The 24241-nt window shown below is 49.3% G+C and overlaps 1 protein-coding gene and 1 pseudogene across 1 annotated transcript in view; both read left to right on the top strand.

The window, feature by feature from the left end:
- LOC147747319 (FRAS1-related extracellular matrix protein 1-like) overlaps positions 1-24241 on the top strand; it is a 1022199-nt gene that overhangs the window by 481535 nt on the left and 516423 nt on the right. The gene's annotated exons all lie outside the window — the stretch shown is intronic.
- Positions 10987-11902, top strand: LOC147747320 (28S ribosomal RNA; annotated as a pseudogene; the record flags this gene model as incomplete).

Below are 24241 nucleotides of genomic sequence, written 5' to 3'. Positions count from 1 at the left end.
AGTAGTCAGAGAGTGGCAGTGGTGACAGAGAGTGGCAGTGATGAAGAAGAGTGTCCCAAACAGGCTGGACACGTAGAAACAACAAGTTCGCAAAACTTGCGACCCGACAGGTAAGTTCGCGTTTGCGAAACTGTACAAAACCCTCGCGAACTGGCAGAAACCCGCGCGAACACAAAAAAAAAAAATTGCGAGAATTTGCGGATTTTGCGGATTGCGAGTTCGCAAATCCGCAAAATTCGCGAACGCGAGATTCGCAAAATTCGCCCATGCTTACTGCCAATGCAGCAGAATCCAAAAGTGCACAATTGCTCTGGCCTAAACGTGGCAGCTGCCGCTAATTGCGGTGCAGCTGTGCAGGCAGAAATGTGGGCTCTAGCACTCACTGAGCCCTCTGGGACTCTCTCAACAAATATGACTAACCGTTGCAGCTGCCCGCGCTGGGGCGGCACAGCTGTGAATGATAACAAAATCAGCCCTGGCACCACTGTGCCACTTTGGAGCTCCACTGGGACTCTTTGAACAAGTGTGTCCCAACTTTGCAGCTGCCCACTGTCAGGCGGGGCAGCTTGTGGCAGAAAAGAGCACCGACAATGTGCCCTGAACCGCACCAACAATGCCAGTGTGAGCCCCACTCACTGGGCTCTCTAACAAATGCAGCCTCCCGATCGGCCCCACTCACCAAGACATCCTGGTGAGGCTCGCCATTCTTCTGGTGCCGCTTCTGGCCTCTGCGGGGCTCTCCTTATCTGGCCTGTCACCAGGAACACGTGGGGCTCTCTTCCTCGGTCCTGAGGGCCCCTGTACCACAACCGTCTGTGCCTCCTCTGGCCCTCCACTCCAGGTCCAGAAGAGGCAGAAATGGAGCCCCTGAGGCTCTCTCGCTCGCCAGCAGGTCCTGCCCCCATTCAGGAGCGGGTGCCTGACTTCTGTTTTCGGCGCTCCCTTCCTCAGAGGTAATGCAGGGTGGGCACCCGTTCATTATTACCATAAGTGGGGTGGGCACCAGCTCATAACCACCATTGTGGCGGTTCCTCCTGAAGCCCAGCAGCAGCAGGCCCCATCAGCACAGGGACAGCACCACATCATTGGATCACAGCCCCTATATTTATATTAGATATTCCTTTGTCTGCCCTGGCACAGGGCATGGGGAACAAGCAAAAACTGGTTCAGGGGGGGGATTGGAGCACTCTCTTTATCAGGCTCCTCTTCCCCTTTGTCGGATGGGGGATCTGTGATCAGACACACCACAGGGGGGAGCCAGCATTGTCATTGTACAGGGCAGGCACAATCCTATTCAGGGTCAGGGGACTACTCCACCCACTACTCCCAAATGTAGATGTCCCATCCAGTCTAGTGCTGACTCACCCTGTCCCTCCTGGAGCCACACACACCTCCCCAGCCCTTGTCACTCAAAAGCCAGACATGCAATTCACATCAGGCAGGCAGACACATAGCACACAGAAATGCCAACTTCTAAAAGTGGCATTTCCTAAATAGTTATAATAAATCTGTGCACACTATTGTGAAGCATTTAATATTACCATTCCAAATATACTAAATTTGACCACGCTGCTCCTCTCATATCAGGAATTACCACTGAAACACTTATCAGGGAATCCCCAATGCATTCCTATGGGGGGGCACCCCCACAGTAGTGAGAAAACAAAATGGATATTTGTCACTACCAGCATATGCCACACACTTAAGGTACATGTCCTATCTTTTACCTACAATGCAGCCTGCCCATAGGGCTAGCTAGGGCCTAACCTAGGGGTGACTGACATGCAGTAAAAGGGGGTTAACAGACATGGCACACACTTTAGGTGCCAGGTCACAACGGCAGTAACACTGCGCACACAGGCCCTGCAATGGCAGAGGCCTGAGGTAGGTTTGGAAGGCTACTTTGGTGGATGGCGCAATCAGCGCTGCAAGCCCACCAGTGGCATTTAATTTACCAGCTCTGGGTATATGAGATACCAGTTTACAAGGGACTGACAGGTAAATTAAATAGGCCAAACAGGTGTAGACCAATCTTATCATATTTAGCACAGAGAGCGCACGCACTTTACACTGGACAGAAGTGCTAAAGTGCCCAGAGGCCTAAAACCACCAACACCATGTCAGAGAAAAGGCTAGGAGAAAACTAAAACGTTTAGGGATGACCCTTTAAAAAAGGCCCATTCCAACAGCTTAGAAGCTGTGGTTTTAAATATGGCCTTTTTGATTTTTCTGTTATAAGAATCTGGAGGGATGGTATCTCAAAATCTTTCCATCGCATTTTTAGATCAAAATTCTCTGCTCTCCATGGGAACAAGTGACACTTCAACATGAAACATACTTACAAAAATTATTGATAATAGCCAATTTCTGTGGGGGCATTGTCTAGGCAGGTAAATCTTGCATATGTGTGTGTGCTTGAATCTAGAATGTTATGTATGTTTCTATGTTGCCTGTTTTATGTTTGGTCTTGCCTTCCCTTTTTCTCCTATCTTCCTCATCTAGAGATACTCTCTATTCCTTTAAGCTACAATTTTTCTTTCTCTGTTCTATCTCTTTTTTTCCTACAGATATGGATAATATTATAAAATTTAATTTGTTTTGTTTAATGTCAAAGGTTTAAGAAACCCTGTTAAAAGAACTAAAGTTTTAGATTATTTAGCCTGGCATAAAGCAGACATTTGCTTACTTCAATAAACTCATAGAAACGATACGGTTTTATCATATATGAATAAACGATGGGTTGGTAATATTATTTCCTCGCATGCAGTTAGTAAAAAGAATGGTGTTGCTATCCTTTTTGCAAAAAAGTTAAATACCATCCAAATATTCACACACAGAAGGTCGTTATATGATAGCTAAAGTTAAAATTGATAATAACATTTTTTATATGATTAATGTGTATGGTCCAACAAATGATGATCCTAAACTTTGGTGTATTTTTACCTCTGAAGTGATTAAGTTAGGTACTGTTCCACGTATTTTTGGGTGGCGATTTTAACTTAATCTGTGACCCACTGTTGGATAGATTTTCTCAAACATATTATCGCCCCATATGCTTATTTTATTTTGAAGCCTTTTTTAAGTCAACCATAGGAGAAACGGTTTAATTTTTTCTCTAATACTCACAATTCCTATTCTCAGATTAATTATTTGTTGATTTCACATTTATTAATTCATTCATATTCTGATCATATAATTCACAACATTTACATTTCTGTCCATGCACTTATTTCCGGTGTTATGCAACCTAATACTACTCAACAATCCCATTCTCGCTGGCATATGAACATGAATATTGCTCTTAATGACAATAATAAACCTACCCTTTAATCAGCATTACATGATTATTTTTCTTTAAATCCAGAAGGTTTTACTTCACTTGTAAATCGTTGGGATGCATTTAATTCTTATATCAGGGCAGTAACAATATCAATGATTGCACGAAGACAACGTATTTAATGCTAAACTTAAAGAGTTTGATAAACAAATAGTTACATTTGAGCGGTTCTTAATTTCATCTAATGATCCTAAATACAAATTGCAGTTACAGAAACTCAGATATGAATTAAACTCTTTGTTAAGTAGAAGAGCTGGTATACAAATTTCGAAGAATAAGGCTAAATTTCATGTAAGCTTTTGGCAAATTATTTACGATTAAAATGATAAACTCCAAATTGAAGCAATTTGTGACTCAAATGGTGAATTGCCACTATCCTACAAAGAAATCAATAATGAATTTTTGGTTTACTATTCAAATACATTTTTTGGTCTTCTGCCCAAAATTAGGGCTGGGCGTAGTTTGCATTGCGCCACTACGCACAGTACGCAGAATTTTGGGGAAAAAATTGTGGAAAACGGGGGAGCGTCCTGAGGGTCCGTATGCCCGTGAGAGGGGTCCTTCGTGCCTGGGCAGACTCCATGATCTCCCCGGCCTGGTTGGAGCCCGGGAGCCCTGCAGCCCTGGACCCCGGGAGCCCCTGCAGCCCTGCAGCACCGGAGCCCTGCAGCCCGGGAGCCCTGCAGCCCTGGAGCCCAGGATCCCTGGAGCCCCTGGAGCCCTGGAGCCCTGGAGCCCTGCAGCCCCCGGAGCCCTTCGGCCCCTGAGCCCTGTAGCCCCCCGAGCCCTGCAGCCCCCGGAGCCCTGCAGCCCCGAAGCCCTGGAGTGCTGGAGCCCTGCAGCCCTGGAGCCCTGTAGCCCCGGAGCCCTGTAGCCTTGGAGCCCTGTAGCCCCGGAGCCCTGCAGCCCCAGAGCCCTGCAGCCCCCGAGCCCTGCAGCCCCGGATCCCTGGAGCCTCCGAGCACTGCGGCCCACGATTCCTGCAGCCCTGGAGCCCTGGAAGGGCAGGCAGGAGCCCTCCCGCTGAGGCTCGGGGCAGGCAGATTGGCGTCATGTCGGTCCCGGCCATCTGGTCGCACCTTTCCACTCAGCCATCTGGTCGCACCCAATGCATTCCAATGGGGCGACCAGATGGCTGGGCTACCCTGGAAGTCCCGATGAGGTGCCATTCGCCTCCCAGATCCCAGCCAGGGCTCGTGGAGGTCGGGCATATTGGTGCCATGGGTCTCCTCAGTCATTCGGCACGCACGGGTTCCCAGAAAGATGGCTAGCCTTCCTCTGGATTACTAGGGGCGAGGGTATGCCCGGACACCCTTCCGGGGCTGGTGGTTCCCTGCCGGGGACCAGATGGCGATGACCGGGCAACACCTCCCAGGCGTCCGGGGCTCCCTCCTCCAGCCCGCGGCGTGGCAAAGTACCCGGGATGGGCTCCATGGGTCCTGGGCAGTCCTCCCCGTGCCTGAGGCCCAGTGTGGGGTTTCAGAGCCCCCCTGAGCCCTGCAGCTCTGGAGCCCTGTGTCCCCGGAGCCCTGCGGCCCAGGAGCCCGGCAGCCTGGGAGCCCTGCAGCCCCGGAGCCCTGGAGCCCTGCGGCCCAGGAACCCTGCAGCCCGGGAGCCCTGCAGCCCTAGAGCCCGGGAGCCCTGGAGCCCAGGAGCCCTGCAGCCCGAGAGCACTGCAGCCCTGGAGCCCCGGAGCCCCGGAGCCCTGCAGGCCCTGGAGCCCTGCAGCCTCCGAGCCCTGGAGTCCTGGAGACCTGCAGCCCCGGAGCCCTGGAGCCTCGGAGCCCTGCAGCCCCGGAGCCCTGCAGCACCGGAGCCCTGCAGCCCCGGAGCCCTGCAGCCCCCGAGCCCTGCAGCCCCCGAGCCCTGCAGCCCCGGGGCCCTGGAGCCTTGGAGCCCGCGGCCCCCGAGCCCTAGAAGCGCAGGCGAGAGCCCTCCTGTGGAGGCTCGGGCAGGCAGATTGGCGTCATGTCGGTCCCGGCCATCTGGTCGCACCTTTCTACTTGGCCATCTGGTCTCACCCAATGCTTCCCAATGGGGCAACCAGATGGCCGGGCTTCCCTGGAAGTCCCGATGAGGTGCCATTCGCCTCCCGGATCCCAGCCAGGGCTCCAGGAGGTTGGGCACGTTCGCGCCTAGGGTCCCCTGAGCCGTGCGGTGCGCACTTGTCCCCAGAAAGAGGGGTAGCCTTCCTCTGGATTACTAGGTACAAGGTACACTGGGATCCCTCTTGGCCTAGCGGTCCTCAGCCTGCAGCTGGATGGGCTGAGTCCGTCCCCGGGCCTGCCGCGTAGCAGGATGCCCTGGCGGGGTCCGGTAGACCATGGGGAGGTGTCTCCTGCACCTCCGGGCCTGGGGGACCCCTTACTGGCTCCAGGGGCCCCACCGGGCCCAGGGCCAGGTGCTCTGGCCTGGGCCCTGTCCCCCGGCCTGCCGGCACTGCCAAAGGCCCGGGACGTAGTTCCGTTGTGCCTGGGGAGCCTCCCCTTGCTTGACTGGTTTCAGGAGCTCTGGCCAGGCCCCGCCCGATGGCCCCGGGGAGGGCAGCCTCTCCACCCGGGGCTCGGTTCTGGGTCCTGCCGCGTGGCAGGGTGCCCGGGACGGGGTCCGGAGGGCCCGGGGAGGCTCCCCCTGCGCCTCCGGGCTCAGGCCCCCGGCTGGGGCCAGTGACCCGGCCGGGCCCCGGGTTGGGTGCTCTGGCCCTGGGCCCTGTCCCACAGCCTGCCTCACTGCCAAAGGCCCAGGACGGGGTTCTGTTGTGCCCGGGAAGCCTCCCCTTGCTTGGCTGGGTTCAGGATCTCCATCCGGGGCCCCTGAGGGGTCCAGGGAGGGCGGCCTTGTCACCCTGGGCTCGGTCCTGGGTCCTGCCACGTGGCAGGGTGCCCGGGATGGTGTCCGGCAGGCCCGGGGAGGCTTCCCCTGTGCCTCGGGACTGGGAGCCCCGGCTGGGTCCAAGGGCCCGCCGGGCCCCGGGTCGGGTGCTCGGGCCCTGGGCCCTGTCCCCGGGCCGGCCGCACTGCCAAAGGCACGGGACGGGGTTCCGTTGTGCCCGGGCAGGCCTCCCCTGCTTGTCAAAGTGTGCACGGGCCCCGGGCCGGAGGGCCTGTCGGGCCCCCTTGCATCCTCCATGGCTGGGGCCCAGCTGGGGCCCCGGGCCACCCGTCAGCAATGCCCCGGCACCCACTCACTCTTTCATTGGGGCACAGGATGTCCAGATGGCTTCCTTTTCGTGCCCGGCCATCCGTGCCCCGTCCGTGCCCCTTTCCTATGGGGCGACCAGATGGCCGGGCTTCCCTTGAAGTCCCAATGAGGTGCCATTTGCCTCCCGATCCCAGCAAGGGCTCCATGAGGTCGGATACTTTCGCGCCTTGGGTCCCCTCTGTCACCTCGAGTGTACGGATTATAAGAAAGGGGGATCATTTTCCTCTGGATTACTAGGGAGAGGGTCAGTCAGACCTCCGTGAGGTCCGGCAATTCTGAATCAGGGGAAGGCAGTCCCGGGGCCCGCCGGGACCCCCAGGGGCCCGGGTACTCTCCTGCCTCTCAGCCCCTTGCCGATGGTTCTTTTTCTCCGAATTTTCTCAGGCAGACCTCCGTCAGCAAAGATGTAGTAACAAAGAAAAGTGATTACACAAAAAAGTCACTTATTGGAAATACCCAAACGAAAAATATAAATCTGACTTGTGTGGAGACATAATGGGAACTTTTAAAGAACTGAGAAAACATGTCTCCAACAAGCACAAAGGCTTCTATCTCAAAACGTACTGTTAAAAATGTGACAAAGAAGCCGAATACCACAATATTGCATGCCATTATGCCAAATGTAAGGGAAGACATCAAAAAGGAGAGCTGCCATTCCTGTGCAGCTTCTGTGACCTCAGATTTGGAACAAAAATTGGTGTTTCTTAACATGCTCGGCATGCGCATCCAAGAGCGCAAAATGAGGCTAGACTAGCAGCTCTGGCAAGCAGCAAACCGTCAAAATTATGGTCACAGGAAGAAATACTGCTACTAGCAGAATTGGAAAAAGTATATGAAAATAAGAGGAATATTAATGCGCTGATGGTTCCACATTTTGACAACAAGAACAGAAAACAAATTGCAGAAAAAAGAAGGGATAGAAGAGATAAAAGCAAAAAATCCGCAAAAGATGTACTGCAAGCATCAAATGTTTCAGAAAATGACTCTTGCGATGAACCAGAGGTTACAGTGGAAGTAACAACAGAAAAGCACAGAGACTAAATCAATCGAAAACATGCGCAAAAAATCAAGAACTTTGATGAACTGGAAGACAGAATATCAGAAATCGAGAAGTACACTCAAAACGTAGAGCAGCGCGATGCTGCCATGGATCTGATGGATGAAGTAGTGACTTATATCGCAGAAAACACCACTTATATAAGTCCTGCTTTAGCAGGTGTACGAACAAATGAACCAACAAGTGAAATCAATAATGAGCCTATGAACTCTGTTCAAGATGAGCACCAGAATGCCTCAATAGGAAACAAGATAACAAAAAAAGACAAGAAAAACAAAAGGCTTAATCGGACGCACAAGAAAAATTATGCAAAAGCAAAGGGCAGCTATAAAGAATACCAGGCAATGTTTAAAAAAGACAAAAAGAAAATTGCCAGGAATATTACTGATCGGGCAGAAGATGCCACTTGCCAAATCAGTGCTGATGAAATCTTTCAATACTACAAAAGCATAATTGAAAAAGAAAACAAGAAGAACCCTAAATTCATGCCGATTGATCGGATACCAGAGGACTATGAAATTCGACATCTTTGCAAAGAAATAACACTGCTCGAAATAACTCATGCCTTTGAGAGTTCCAATCTAAAGAAAGCAGTTGGTCCTGATAACATAGGTCTGAATGACTTATATAAAGTGCACAGCAGGCAACCAAGTCTATTGCACAGAGTTCTATCATCTTGGTTGTTGATGAGAAGAGTACCAGAAATGATCAAAAAGAACCGATCAATTTTGATACCCAAGAATGTACCGATTAGTGAACTTACAAAAATCAGTAACTGGCATCCAATTACCATCGGTACTGCATTCATGAAGTTATTCACAAAAATATTAACTAAAAGACTCTCATTTTTTGTTGAACTGAATACGAGACAAAAAGGCTTCATGAAGGTGAGAGGCTGTCTCGAGAATCTGACTCCTGCAAAATATAAAAGGGGTTCGAAAAAATAGTCACTCATTAGCAGTTGTCTTCATTGATATATCAAAAGCCTTCAACTCTGTCAGCCATGGTCACATTATACACAGTCTCGCAAGGCAAAGAGTCCCATCAAACATCAGAGAAATAATAAAAGATTTATACACTGAATCAACAACATCTTTCAAGGGAAAGAACAACGAAGCAACTCCTGAAATAACAATGAAATCTGGGATCAAACAAGGTGACTCTTTATCCCCACTACTATTTAACATTGCCCTGGATCCTCTGATCTGTGAACTTCAGAAAAATGGCAAGGGCTTCACATTTGGATCAGATGGTCTAATTGAGCAAATCACCGCTCTCGCCTTTGCCGATGACATGGCAGTACTCAGCAGTACCTGGGAAGAAATGAGTAAAAATCTGAAGATCATAGAAATGTTCAGTTAAGCTACAGGATTAAAACTGAATGTGAAAAAGACACATGGATTTTATATCAGTCACCATAAAGATAAAATATTGATTAACAACTGTAAACCATGGCAATTTGAAAAAGAAAATATTGAAAATATTCATCCAGGGGAAAGTGAGAGATACCTTGGATTGAACTTTGATCCACACACTGGTCATACAAGCAACAACAAAATCAATGAGGTTCTTGTCAATTGGGCTCAAAAACTTGATAATCTACCACTTAAACCCACACAGAAAACTGAAATGTTGTGCCAGTACTTGGTACCTAAACTATCATTCAAATTAGAAATGACAGGAACAGAAGCAAAAACCTTGAATGTTCTGGATCAAACAATAAAAAAGTATGTCAAACACTTTCTACACCTTCCTGCATACACATGTGATGGTCTCCTATATTCGAAAAGATCATTTAGGGGCCTCAGTATACCAAAACTATGTACACAAATTGGTCTCAATAAAGCCAATAGTTTATTGTATCTCAGGGCAGCTCCAGACCTGTACATAGCGCATTCATTCATGTATGCAGGAGAAAATATAAATGAAAAAATTGATAACATAATCAAAACACACAAACTCAACATTTTGGACAGTTGCTTTCTGAGTTATGATTTGAATTTGTTAGCCACATATGATTGGAGAAAAGAAGAGTTTGAGAAATGGGCAAATCTCCCTGTCTGAGGTGATGGTATAAAATACTTAGCAAGTGATCCAACCTCAAACTTCTGGATCAGCAAGCATAACAAAATGAAAGAAAACTAGTACATAGCTGCACTGATGTTAAAAGCAAATGTTTTATATACCAGAGAAACCATTACCAGGGGAAGAAATCGTGCATTTGCTACATGTAGATATTGTAATGATGTTTGTGAAACAATTTCTCATATCTCAAGTGCATGTCCTAAAACCAAGGACATTAGGATAAGAAGACATAACAAAATTCTGGAATTGCTCATTGATAGAGCAAAAAGGTGTGGTTGGATGGCATATAGGGAACCTCATGTTAAGAATAATCAAGGAGAACTACGAAAACCAGATGTAGTGTTTACCAAAAATGGTACAACTGTAGTGATTGATGTTTCAATTTGTTATGAAAACTCTCAGAATTCCTTTGAATTAGTGTTTGAGAGTAAGGTGAAATACTATCAGGATCTGTCACAGCAAATCAAAGATCTCACAAAATGCAAAACTGTTGAATTTCATGGCTTTATCGTAGGATGTCATGATATCTGTCCTCAATGTAATGATATTGTTGTGGCTGATTTAGGTCTACAAATGGCATTTCCATTCAAGAAAAATGTTTGCCTGACTACTTTAATGGACACTCTTAAAATGTGCCAAGTATTCATGGATAATTGAGTATCAAACTTATACTGAGATGTACACTTTCTTGCAGCACACATGTCACCCTTATAAAACATAATGTTTTAACACATAGGTTTATATAAGAGTTAGTATAGATGTGAATTTTATAGATGTGAATTTTTCTAGATGTGCTTTTTCTAATTAGATGTGCAATTTGTAGATGTGTATTTTGTTTTATTTATGTGTGCTTATAACAATTTAGATTTAGTGTGTGCATCGTACTTTTTGAAATGTCTTGCATGATGAATAGGTCTCAAATAATCGCATTCACATAAATATCACACATTGATTATTGATGTCCTGCTAATTGTATTTTAATTCTCAGAACTGTTCGTAGACAATCTTAAAATTGTTGGAATAGTACTGTAATGTGTACTATTTCTGGCCTATATGTGATCTCAGTTCCAGTGAGGACAGCGTTGAGTGTGGCTGTACTCTGGAGCGAAAGAATGTTGTATTGTTGGAAGCAAAACCGAATTGACACTGATGGGCAGCATAATTACCCAGAATGAGCCGCTGCGAGGCAGTACAGAATAGCCAAATGCCTCGTCATCTAATTAATGACGCGCATGAATGGATGAACGAGATTCCCACTGCCCCTACCTACTATGTAGCGAAACCACAGACAAGGGAACAGGTTAGGCAGAATCAGCAGGGAAAGAAGACCCAGTTGAGCTTGGCTCTAGTCTGGCACTGTGAAGAGACATGAGAAGTGTAGGATAAGTGGGAGGCCCTTGGCCCGCCGGTGAAATACCACTACTCTTATTGTTTTTTCACTTACCCGGTGAGGCAGGTGGCGAGCCCTATGGGGCTCTCGCTTCTGGCTCAGAGAGGACAGAAACCTCCAGCGGAGCAGAAGGGCAAAACCTTGCTTGATCTCGATTTTCAGTATGAATACAGACCGTGAAAGCGGGGCCTCATGATCCTTCTGACTTTTTGGGTTTCAAGCAGGCGGTGTCAGAAAAGTTACCACAGAGATAACTGGCTTGTGGCGGCCAAGCGTTCATACCAATGTCGCTTTTTGATCCTTCGATGTCGGCTCTTCCTATCATTGTGAAGCAGAATTCACCTAGCGTTGGATTGTTCACCCACTAATAGGGAACGTGAGCTGGGTTTAGACCGTCGTGAGACAGGTTAGTTTTACCCTACTGATGATGTGTTTTTGCAATAGTAATCCTGCTCAGCACGAGAGGAACCGCACGTTCAGACATTTGGTGTATGTGCGTGGCTGAGCCGCCAATGGGGCAAAGCTTCCATCTGTGGGATTATGACAAAGTCAGAATCCCCCCTAAACCGTTTTGATACTGCAGTGCCGTGGAGCCTCGGTTGGCCTGGGATAAGCGACCTCTCTCGGGGTCCGGTGCATAGAGCCGCTCGCTTGGGGACCGGAGCGCGGACAGAAGGGGGCCGCCTCCATCGCCCTCAGTGCACCGCATGTTCGTGGGACACCCGGTGCTAAATCATCCGTAGACGACCTGATTCTGGGTCAGGGTTTTGTAAGTAGCAGAGCAGCTACCTCGCTTCGATCTATTGAAAGTCATCCTCTGAGCCAAGCTTTTGTCTCTCCGTGCGTGGGTGCCCGCGGACGCCTCCCTCCACCACACCTAGGGGTGGGTCCCTCTGCCACCGGGCAGGCGGGAGGGACGCGGAAGGGGTAACACGGGTCCGTGGGAGGCTGCCTCCACCACGTGCCCTTTGGCACAGGGGCCTCACCCTTCTGTCCCTGCCCCACCGGGGTGCGGGGACGGGGGCCACCATCCCTTGCGGGTCAGCAGGGTGACCAGATGCCCTCCCCTTCCCGCTGCTCCCGGGCAAGTCGGGCAGGGAGGTGAGCAGCAGCCACCCGGGGGAAGGAAGCTCTAGAGCGGCTGCCTTGGTGCGCCCGGCCGCCCTCGCCGGACTGCAAGGGTGACTGGGTACGGCAGCCTCCCTGGCCATCTGGGCGCTGGGTCGTCCCGGGCCATCTGGTCGCCTGGCTGCGCGACCAGATGGCCCTGCGGGAAGGGTGACCAGATGGCCCTGCGGGCAGGGTGAACAGATGGCCCTGCGGGCTGGGTGACCAGATGGCCCTGCGGGTTGGTGGCTGGGCTAACTCCAACGTTTGTCGTTCCCCAGAGTTCTGTAAGCCCCCACTACGTGGGGGCTTAATAGTCGAGAAAAATGGGCTCCCCGGGCAGGCCGTCGGGGAGTGGACGTGGCCTGGGCTTAACCCTCCTTGGGTCCGACCAAGGGTCCGTGCGCTGGGGACAGGGCTCCACCCGACCCCAGGGAGGCTCCCCCCGGCCTGGCTAGGGTTCGGAAGGTGGGACCGGGCCCGGGGCTTGAGGTCCGTCCGGCCGGCCCCAGGGTGCATGAGCCTCCCGTCCTGCAAGCCATCCGAGGGTCTGGGCACTGGGGACGGGGCTCCACCGGGGCCCGGGGAGGCTCTCTCTGGCCTGGCTAGGGTTCGGAAGCTGGGACGGGGCCCGGGTCTTGAGCTCCATCCGGCCGGCCCCGGGGTGCGTGAGCCCCCTGTCCTGCAAGCCATCAGAGGGTCCGTGCGCTGGTGACGGGGCTCCACCGAGGCCCAGGGAAGCTCTCCCCGGCCTGGCTAGGGTTTGGAAGGTGGGACTGGGCCCGGGGCTTGAGCTCCGGCCGGCCGGCCCGTGGTGCGTGAACCCCCCATCCTGCAAGCCATCAGAGGGTCTAGGCGCTGGGGACGGGACTCCACCGGGGCCCGGGGAGGCTCTCCATGGCCTGGCTAGGGTTTGGAAGCTCGGACTGGGCCCGGGGCAAGAGCTCCGTCCGGCCGGCCCCAGGGTCCGTGAGCCCCCCCCGTCCTACAAGCCATCAGCAGGTCTGGGCGCTGGGGACGGGGCTCTACTGGGGCCCGGGGAGGCTCTCCCCGGCCTGGCTAGGGTTCAAAAGTTTGGACCGGGCCCGAGGAGCAGGTGTGACTACGCTGTCAGAGCGGAGTTTTCTGCCCACCCCTACCCAAAATTACCCAATCAGTGAAGTAAAAATTAGAGATGCCGATTTCATTAGAAGAACTTAATTCTCCTATTAACTCTCTTAAACCGGGTAAATCACCTGGGCCGGATTTTTTACCTGCTGAATTTTATAAAGAATTTTGTCCTTATTTGATGCTTCATTTATTTAAGTTATTTATTCACTTTAGTATATCAGGATCTACTTCAGGACCCTTTACTGAAGCTTTGATTATAGTTCTTCCAAAGACTGTAAACTTAATGCAAAATTCTTGTGATCAGATTGAGTTCCGTGCTTGACACTATTGTACACATTGATCACACTGGTTTTGTGAAAAATAGACATTTGATGAATAATACTAGATTACTATTTCATGGTGTTGAAGCTGTGTCATCTTTACCCATTCCTGCTGGTGTCCATGCATTGGAAGCTGAAAAGATGTTTGACATTGGCAGTATCTATTTAGTACTTTATGTGCTTTTAATTTTGTCAATTCCTTTATTCATTTGATTTCAGCCCTTTATTCTCGCCCATCTGCCCTTCATTAATGGTCAACTATCTAATAAATGTTTTCTTTTTAGAGGGACCCATCAAGGTTGTCCTTTATCCACTTTGCTTTTTCTTCTGGTCATTAAACCTCTACTTATGTCCATCAGACACTCCACCACCTGGGACACCTGCATCCTTATACACAAAAGAATCTTTGTACTATTCAATCTAGTTACTTAGACTCTAAGGACCAACATGTCCTTCTGTAGGGGATCCTTGCAGACAAACGGGTATTGTTGTGTCCCAATGCGGACAACCCTGCCTTTTTCCATGACCTTTCAGTGCATATGGACTGTGTGAAGGTGGGCTATGTTGTGCTGGGGGAAGACCTGAATATGCCTATATGCTCCCATGCTGACTCTACCAGCATACATCCTAACAATAAGCCCCAGGGACGGGCTGCACTGTAGCATCTAGCCGACACATTCATTTTTATGCTTGGGTTTACTGTTTATTCTGCTCCCAACTCCGTCGGTGCATGATGGCCTGTTGGCTTCTTTCAGCCAATATGGACCCTTGGCTACAAGAGATCGTGGTCCTGCCATGTACGCTGTCAGATCATAGTCCGGTTCTCCTCTGGCTGAAGGTTCCCTATGGATGCAGGGGAGAATACACTTGGAGAACCCTGAGAGAGTCCCTTCGTGATCCTGTGTTCTGCTGGGAGGTGCCTACAGTCATAACCGATTATTTCGAGCTGAATGTGGGGCTGGTAGGAACATAGGCTACATTATGGGAAGCCTTCAATGCATTCATTCATCGAGAATGTATCTCTTAACGTATGAGCATTGTTAGAATTGGGGGTCTCTAGTTGGCACCTGTAGGTACTTGTGACAAATAGGGATCCTCTCCTCTAGTCAGGGTAAGGGGGTACACTCCTAAAGTAACCCCTGCTCACCCCCTTGGTAGCTTGGCATGAGCAGATAGGCTTATCTCAGAGGCAGTGTGTAAAGCATTTGTGAACACATACAGGAATCAAGTGACAACACTACAAATGAACACCACACAGGTTGTATATTTATTATAATAGGTATCTTTTATATAGATTTACCACAAGACCAAAAACGATAAGAATAATCCACAGTACTATTAAAAATCAAGAATTCTTGTTACAAATGCTTAAATCAGAGTTCTATACAAGTCTGTAGCCCTGTCCGGCTACAGCGGCGTTGATGAAAATAACAGATAGTCTAACAAATCCAGTGGACCGCGTCGGTCCGGGCTCACTCAAATGTCGACAGACTCAGTCACAGTACCTTTACTTAAGGCGTTCGTCCAGGTGCAGAAAAGAAAGCTTTGCAGGATGCGTTGTTTCTCGACGCGGTGCAGGCAGCGACCCGTTGACAGGGTCGGTGGGTCCAAGGCGTACGTTGCAGGGCGAGACGATGCTTCGTTGCGGTGCTTGCAGCTTGCGATGCGGCGACAGAGCCGGAGTTTGGGAGCTGGTGTCGATCAGTCCGGACAGCGGTACGAGTTGGGCAGTGCGTCGCGAAGCGTGCGATACGGTGCCCAACTCCGATGCGTTCACAGGACTCAAAGTCAGCAACAGTGACCCCGTCGGTCAGACCAGTACAAGTCGGTGTAGCAAGGCGTTGCACGTTGCGGTGTCCACAGGTTATGGTGCAGGCAACGACTCAGTGACGGCGTCAGGACGGAGTCGGTGAGCTCAGAGCTTACGTTGCAAGATGCGGACGTTGTTTGATGCTGTGCCTACAGGACACGGGGCCGGTCGTGAGAGTCGGTCACAGCTCCCTGCCTCTGTAGCCACTGAAACAGCGTTTCCAGCAGCAATCCACAAAGGCTGGTGAAGTCTAATGGTCCGGAGACTTCTGTCAGGGGGCAAGCTCTCTTCCAAGCCCTTGGAGATCCTTCACAAGTGGAAAATAAAGTACGCAAAGTTCTTTCTCCTTTCTTTGGCAGTCAGGAAACCACTGCAGGCCAATCCCCCAAACAGCACTTCAGCATAGGGATAGTCTCTCAGTTTCCTCAGGTTCCTCTCCTCAGCAAAGGTTTCTTCTTGTAGTCCAAAAGTGATCTAATCTCTTGGGATCAGGGTCCCAATATTTATACCCCAAAATCTTTTGTCCCCTGAGGGCAGAGGGGGCTTTGCCCAGTCCAATACAGTTCTGGAGCACTCTGTTTACATGACTCCTTCTTTCGTTTCATAGTGCAGGGCAGAAACATCAGACGCCCCACAAGAGGTGGAGCCAGCATTGTGGAGGGAAAGCACAGCCCTGGAGCACTTTGTTGACATGATTCCTTCTCTTCTTTCACAGTGCAGGGCAGAGACATCAGACGTACCACAGGGGATGGAGCTGGCATTGTGGGAGGCAGGCACAGCCCTATTCAGGTCCCAGGTGCAACTCCTCCCACCTATCTAGGCTCCACCGAGGCCCAGGGAAGCTCTCCCCGGCCTGGCTAGGGTTTGGAAGGTGGGACTGGGCCCGGGGCTTGAGCTCCGGCCGGCCGGCCCGTGGTGCGTGAACCCCCCATCCTGCAAGCCATCAGAGGGTCTAGGCGCTGGGGACGGGACTCCACCGGGGCCCGGGGAGGCTCTCCATGGCCTGGCTAGGGTTTGGAAGCTCGGACTGGGCCCGGGGCAAGAGCTCCGTCCGGCCGGCCCCAGGGTCCGTGAGCCCCCCCCGTCCTACAAGCCATCAGCAGGTCTGGGCGCTGGGGACGGGGCTCTACTGGGGCCCGGGGAGGCTCTCCCCGGCCTGGCTAGGGTTCAAAAGTTTGGACCGGGCCCGAGGAGCAGGTGTGACTACGCTGTCAGAGCGGAGTTTTCTGCCCACCCCTACCCAAAATTACCCAATCAGTGAAGTAAAAATTAGAGATGCCGATTTCATTAGAAGAACTTAATTCTCCTATTAACTCTCTTAAACCGGGTAAATCACCTGGGCCGGATTTTTTACCTGCTGAATTTTATAAAGAATTTTGTCCTTATTTGATGCTTCATTTATTTAAGTTATTTATTCACTTTAGTATATCAGGATCTACTTCAGGACCCTTTACTGAAGCTTTGATTATAGTTCTTCCAAAGACTGTAAACTTAATGCAAAATTCTTGTGATCAGATTGAGTTCCGTGCTTGACACTATTGTACACATTGATCACACTGGTTTTGTGAAAAATAGACATTTGATGAATAATACTAGATTACTATTTCATGGTGTTGAAGCTGTGTCATCTTTACCCATTCCTGCTGGTGTCCATGCATTGGAAGCTGAAAAGATGTTTGACATTGGCAGTATCTATTTAGTACTTTATGTGCTTTTAATTTTGTCAATTCCTTTATTCATTTGATTTCAGCCCTTTATTCTCGCCCATCTGCCCTTCATTAATGGTCAACTATCTAATAAATGTTTTCTTTTTAGAGGGACCCATCAAGGTTGTCCTTTATCCACTTTGCTTTTTCTTCTGGTCATTAAACCTCTACTTATGTCCATCAGACACTCCACCACCTGGGACACCTGCATCCTTATACACAAAAGAATCTTTGTACTATTCAATCTAGTTACTTAGACTCTAAGGACCAACATGTCCTTCTGTAGGGGATCCTTGCAGACAAACGGGTATTGTTGTGTCCCAATGCGGACAACCCTGCCTTTTTCCATGACCTTTCAGTGCATATGGACTGTGTGAAGGTGGGCTATGTTGTGCTGGGGGAAGACCTGAATATGCCTATATGCTCCCATGCTGACTCTACCAGCATACATCCTAACAATAAGCCCCAGGGACGGGCTGCACTGTAGCATCTAGCCGACACATTCATTTTTATGCTTGGGTTTACTGTTTATTCTGCTCCCAACTCCGTCGGTGCATGATGGCCTGTTGGCTTCTTTCAGCCAATATGGACCCTTGGCTACAAGAGATCGTGGTCCTGCCATGTACGCTGTCAGATCATAGTCCGGTTCTCCTCTGGCTGAAGGTTCCCTATGGATGCAGGGGAGAATACACTTGGAGAACCCTGAGAGAGTCCCTTCGTGATCCTGTGTTCTGCTGGGAGGTGCCTACAGTCATAACCGATTATTTCGAGCTGAATGTGGGGCTGGTAGGAACATAGGCTACATTATGGGAAGCCTTCAATGCATTCATTCATCGAGAATGTATCTCTTAACGTATGAGCATTGTTAGAATTGGGGGTCTCTAGTTGGCACCTGTAGGTACTTGTGACAAATAGGGATCCTCTCCTCTAGTCAGGGTAAGGGGGTACACTCCTAAAGTAACCCCTGCTCACCCCCTTGGTAGCTTGGCATGAGCAGATAGGCTTATCTCAGAGGCAGTGTGTAAAGCATTTGTGAACACATACAGGAATCAAGTGACAACACTACAAATGAACACCACACAGGTTGTATATTTATTATAATAGGTATCTTTTATATAGATTTACCACAAGACCAAAAACGATAAGAATAATCCACAGTACTATTAAAAATCAAGAATTCTTGTTACAAATGCTTAAATCAGAGTTCTATACAAGTCTGTAGCCCTGTCCGGCTACAGCGGCGTTGATGAAAATAACAGATAGTCTAACAAATCCAGTGGACCGCGTCGGTCCGGGCTCACTCAAATGTCGACAGACTCAGTCACAGTACCTTTACTTAAGGCGTTCGTCCAGGTGCAGAAAAGAAAGCTTTGCAGGATGCGTTGTTTCTCGACGCGGTGCAGGCAGCGACCCGTTGACAGGGTCGGTGGGTCCAAGGCGTACGTTGCAGGGCGAGACGATGCTTCGTTGCGGTGCTTGCAGCTTGCGATGCGGCGACAGAGCCGGAGTTTGGGAGCTGGTGTCGATCAGTCCGGACAGCGGTACGAGTTGGGCAGTGCGTCGCGAAGCGTGCGATACGGTGCCCAACTCCGATGCGTTCACAGGACTCAAAGTCAGCAACAGTGACCCCGTCGGTCAGACCAGTACAAGTCGGTGTAGCAAGGCGTTGCACGTTGCGGTGTCCACAGGTTATGGTGCAGGCAACGACTCAGTGACGGCGTCAGGACGGAGTCGGTGAGCTCAGAGCTTACGTTGCAAGATGCGGACGTTGTTTGATGCTGTGCCTACAGGACACGGGGCCGGTCGTGAGAGTCGGTCACAGCTCCCTGCCTCTGTAGCCACTGAAACAGCGTTTCCAGCAGCAATCCACAAAGGCTGGTGAAGTCTAATGGTCCGGAGACTTCTGTCAGGGGGCAAGCTCTCTTCCAAGCCCTTGGAGATCCTTCACAAGTGGAAAATAAAGTACGCAAAGTTCTTTCTCCTTTCTTTGGCAGTCAGGAAACCACTGCAGGCCAATCCCCCAAACAGCACTTCAGCATAGGGATAGTCTCTCAGTTTCCTCAGGTTCCTCTCCTCAGCAAAGGTTTCTTCTTGTAGTCCAAAAGTGATCTAATCTCTTGGGATCAGGGTCCCAATATTTATACCCCAAAATCTTTTGTCCCCTGAGGGCAGAGGGGGCTTTGCCCAGTCCAATACAGTTCTGGAGCACTCTGTTTACATGACTCCTTCTTTCGTTTCATAGTGCAGGGCAGAAACATCAGACGCCCCACAAGAGGTGGAGCCAGCATTGTGGAGGGAAAGCACAGCCCTGGAGCACTTTGTTGACATGATTCCTTCTCTTCTTTCACAGTGCAGGGCAGAGACATCAGACGTACCACAGGGGATGGAGCTGGCATTGTGGGAGGCAGGCACAGCCCTATTCAGGTCCCAGGTGCAACTCCTCCCACCTATCTAGATGCAGATCTCTCTATTCACCACTGGGCTGACTCGTTCTATCTCCTGGAATCCCCCAGCCCTGTCACTCTAACTCCAGACATGGAATACACAACCTAGCAGAGGCAGGTTTGGAAAGTTAGACAAGAAAATATCTACTTTCTAAAAGTGGTATTTTCAAACACAGAATGTTAAAACTAACTTCACTGAAAGATGTATTTTATCATTCTGACCACCATAAAGTCCACACCCTGTTGGAAAATGGACCACCTCAACAGCTTTGGATTCTCACCTATCATCTGCATTAACCATCTGAGGGGCCTGTGGTCTGTCTGAACCCGGAAATGAGTCCCAACTAGGTATGGTCTCAGCTTCTTCAGTGCCCAGATCACTTTCTTGGGCTGCTTCCTGGAAGTCAGCTCTGTCAAGGGTGCAACAATGTTGCCATACCCCTTGACAAACCTCCTGTAGTACCCTGTGAGTCCTAAAAAGACTCTCACCTCTGTCTGGGTTTTTTTGGGGCTCCCAACCAGGCATTGTTTCAATCTTGGGTTGTAGGGGCGCCACCTGGTTGCTCTCAAATTGGTGTCCCAAGTACACCATGGAACCCTGCCCAATCTGGCACTTACTCTGCTTGATCGTGAGGCCTGCCTTTTGCAGTGCCAACAACACTTCCCAGAGGTGGCGCAGGTGTTCTTCCCAACTGGCGCTGAAAACTGCGATGTCATCCAGGTAGTCGGCACTGAACTCATCCAACCCAACCAACACCTGGCTGACCAACCTCTGGAAAATGGCAGGGGCATTCTTCATCCCAAAGGGCATAACCCAGATCTGGAAATTCCCATCTGGTATGGAGAATGCTGACCTCTCCTTTGCCCCATCAGTCAAGGCGATCTGCCAGTACCCAGACATCAAGCCAAACGTGCTGAGGTACCTGCAGCCCCCAGCCGATTAATGAGCTCATCAGCTCTGGGGATAGGGTGCTCATCAGTCTTTGTGACCGAATTGAGCCCTTGGTAGTCCACACAGAACCAGAGTTCAGGTGTGGCACCAAGCGCGGCAGCCTTTGGGACCAAGACCACTGGGCTGGCCCAAGTACTGCTAAAGGACTCAATCATCCCTAACGCAAGCATCTTTGAGACCTCCTCTTTGATGCAAGCTCCCACCCTGTCCGTTACCCTGTATGTTTTGTGCTTCACAGGTAAGCTGTCTCCTGTGTCGACATCATGGACGCACCAATCTGTGACACCAGGAACCAGAGAGAACAGATCAGAAAACTGTCCCAGCAACTGGCGGCAGCCATTTTGTTGCTCAGAGGTCAGGGTGGAAGAGAGGTTAACACCATCCACTGACCCATCTTGCTCTGTTGCAGACAGGAGATCAGGAAAAGGCTCAGTCTCTTCTTCCATTTCAGCATCTGTTGCTAAGAGCATGCCCACTTTGGACCTCTCCAAATGGGGCTTAAGGCGGGTGACATGCAGGACCTGCAAGGGGTCCTGGGGGACTGCAAGTCCACCAAGTAGGTGACATCACTCTTGGACTCCACAACCTCAAATGATCCGGTCGACTTATCTTGGAGCGCGCAGCGCTCCACTGGGGCCATGACCCACACTTTCTGACGAGGCTGAAGCTCTACCAGAGTGGCATTCTGGTCATACCATCGCTTCATCTCCTCCTGGCTGGCTTCCAGATTTGCCTCAGCGAGTTGTCTGAAACGCCGAGTCTGGTTCCTGAAGGCCAGCATGTAGCTACATACATACTAGGGAGGTTTCCTGGGAGATTGCTTCCAGCCTTCCTTGACCAGACTCAGAAGTCCTCTGACTGGGTATCCATAGAGAAGCTCAAAGGGACTGAACCCTAGAGATTTCTGTGGCACCCGGCGGTATGCAAACAACAGGCATGGTAAGAGGACGTCCCACTTATGCCTCATAGGTTGCTCAAGACCCATAATCATGCCCTTTAGGGTTCGGTTGAATCTTTAAACTAACCCATTTCCTTGGGGTTAGTAAGGAGTGGTGAACTTGTAAGTTACCCCACACTCATGCCACAGGGACTTTATATACTTGGAAATTAAGTTGGTTTCCCGGTCAGACACTACCTCACGAGGCAATCCCACTCTGGAGAAAATTCCCATCAGTGCTCGTCCCACCACGGGGGCCGTCACTGTCGTTAGAGGTCTGGCTTCCGGGTACTGGGCGGCATGGTCCTCCAAGACCAGGATGAAGCTGTTGTCCATGGCTGTCTTGGGGTCCAGTGGCCCCACAATGTCAATCCCCACCCGCTCAAAGTGGGTACTGACCACAGGGAATGGCTGGAGAGGAGCCTTCTGCTTCCTCCCACTCTTTCCACTTGCCGGGCAAGTCTGACATGTCCTGCAATGAGTATCTGAACTCTTGCACATTTGGGTCCAATGAAAGTGGGTGACAAGCCTTTCACAGGTCTTGCCCTGCCCCAAATGTCTTGCCAATGGCACATCATGAGCCAGCCCCAGTAGGAAGGTTCTGAAGCTCTGGGGTATCACCAGCACACGGGCAAGTAAAGTATGCTTAGATGTTTTAAATATTGCTGGTATAGAGTTTCTGCAAATTTCTCACTTTATTGTGCTAAAGGCTTCCTTTCATTCTAAACTCAAACTAAATTTTTCAAAAATGACCTCAAAGCTTCCACGACCACTTATTATTCCTGAACAAATCTGGCACAATATTAAGACAAACCTTGGAAAAACTTCAGCTCGTTTTTGTTCTGTAGTGGAGGTGTGCCAATGTTTGGCCTCAAGAATTCCAAATTTGGGCCTAACCTCTTCCTTAGAAAAGTTATTCTATTGTGACATGTTTAAACTGCAGACAGGCAGGTATTAGCGCCCTTAGCAACCCTAAGCTCCAAATATACCCCCTGGGACCCAATGCTTTTAGCACACTTATGCTCCAAAGATACTCCTGGGGACCCAACACACTTAGAAACTCAAAATGTAACACATTACTTTCTGGGTTTAAGTACGTCCTGTCACAAGCACAGTAATACTCTAGAGGTACCAGCCCATCTTGAAACACTTGATATTACCCCTGGGGATTCAAGGAAGGCTTGGCCCTTCCAAGACTATTTTGCTCAAACGCCACGTGCACGTGGTTTGAAGTAATTTCACAAAATTAAAAATGGGATTTCTTCAACTCACGTGATTTGGCAGCCATGGTCGATCCAGAAGGCTACATAAGCCACGCCCGCACATATTTTTCCAGTACTAGAAGGATCTCCCAAACATCAAGCCTGACTTACCTTGATCCAGATGCACCACCTTCTAATCCCGTAGACGTCTCTGCACAGTGTGGCTGTACCAATTCTTTGCGCTCCTGAGGTAATAAAAAGGCAAAGGTTAATTATTTACAAAATTTACTGAACGCTTGAACTACACCAAGACCCTGACATTAATCTTGACAGTAATTTCTTCATATTAGGTCCTAAGCAAACTTTCAATTGGGGAAAAATTAAGACGCATCATAACCTTGATGAAGGACCCCGACCCCAAGAGACAAATGGTTGTTGTTCTCCAACTAGCCTGTAATTTGACCGCCACCGCCTCCCAAAACAATACTTTTTTCCCAACATGGAATTGGGTCTTTTTCTTTTGTTATGCGGCGCCGGTCAATAGAAGAAGATATCAGTATACCAAGAATTCTTGCAAGAAAAAACTGTTGGAATTTACCAAGCTAAAAGTTTTCTGAAAGATTTGGAATAAGTGTAATACTTCCTTTCCTAGGTAACCGTAAAATAAGGCTTAAACTAAACATGCATTTAAAGGTTAAGATGTTTACTAATTGTTTGATTGCCATGTGAACACTGACCAAGACACTAAACTGCAAAACCAAACAACCCTGAGCTAGGGAGTCCTTCAAAAAAGCTGTGAAATACACAAGAGGGGGGTTACCTGGAAAGCAGAAAAGATACAATAAGGTACCATCATCTATACCATCCCATTCTCCTGATTTGGTGCATTCACCTGCTGTGACTGTTGGGGGGTAGTTGTTCCAGAAAGAGGTATCATTCAGAATATTGTCACTCCTGGAACTCCTGGGTAAACGGGTTATTGGTCTTGACATGCCCAAGGTAAGTCACTGTCCCCAAGCAAATTTGGCATTTGTCTTTTTAATGTGAGACTTGTTTTTCATGCTACAAACTCCCTCAGAATTTGGTTTTGGTGTTCGACACTCCACTATAAATCAGTTGTCAAGGCCATCTCTGATGGTGCTTGAAGACAGCTGCTGTGGACATCAGACCAAATAACATCTGCAGAAAATAAAAGAACCCAAAGATGTAATACAGAATGATAAGTCACTAGAAATAGAAAGAAAGACTACTTGATAATAGGCTTGATAATTGACTGAGGACAGATTTATTACTGAAAAACAAGTAGCTCCCTAATAGTACTCAGTGTCTCTGCAGTGTTTTGCAGGGGTTTGTGATCATTCCATATTCCCTTGTTCAAATCCAATTAAATGTAAAGAAGTACATTTAATTGCTGCCACTATCAAACTTTAGGCCTAAATGTTTTTGATGAACCCACCCAAGTAGCTCTGGGCTCCTTTAAGTCAGATACATTTTCCTGCAGTGTATATCCCATTAAGTGCATGCATCATTAATATTCCTTTAAAGGGCATGGGATCGCTTTTGTACCTGACTAGTGATCTATC

The sequence above is a fragment of the Lissotriton vulgaris genome, chromosome 1_1, assembly GCF_964263255.1.
Source record: "Lissotriton vulgaris chromosome 1_1, aLisVul1.2, whole genome shotgun sequence".
Taxonomy (NCBI): Eukaryota; Metazoa; Chordata; class Amphibia; order Caudata; family Salamandridae; genus Lissotriton; species Lissotriton vulgaris.
Note: the sequence above shows the minus strand (reverse complement) of the source record. Positions and strands in the feature narration are given on the sequence as shown.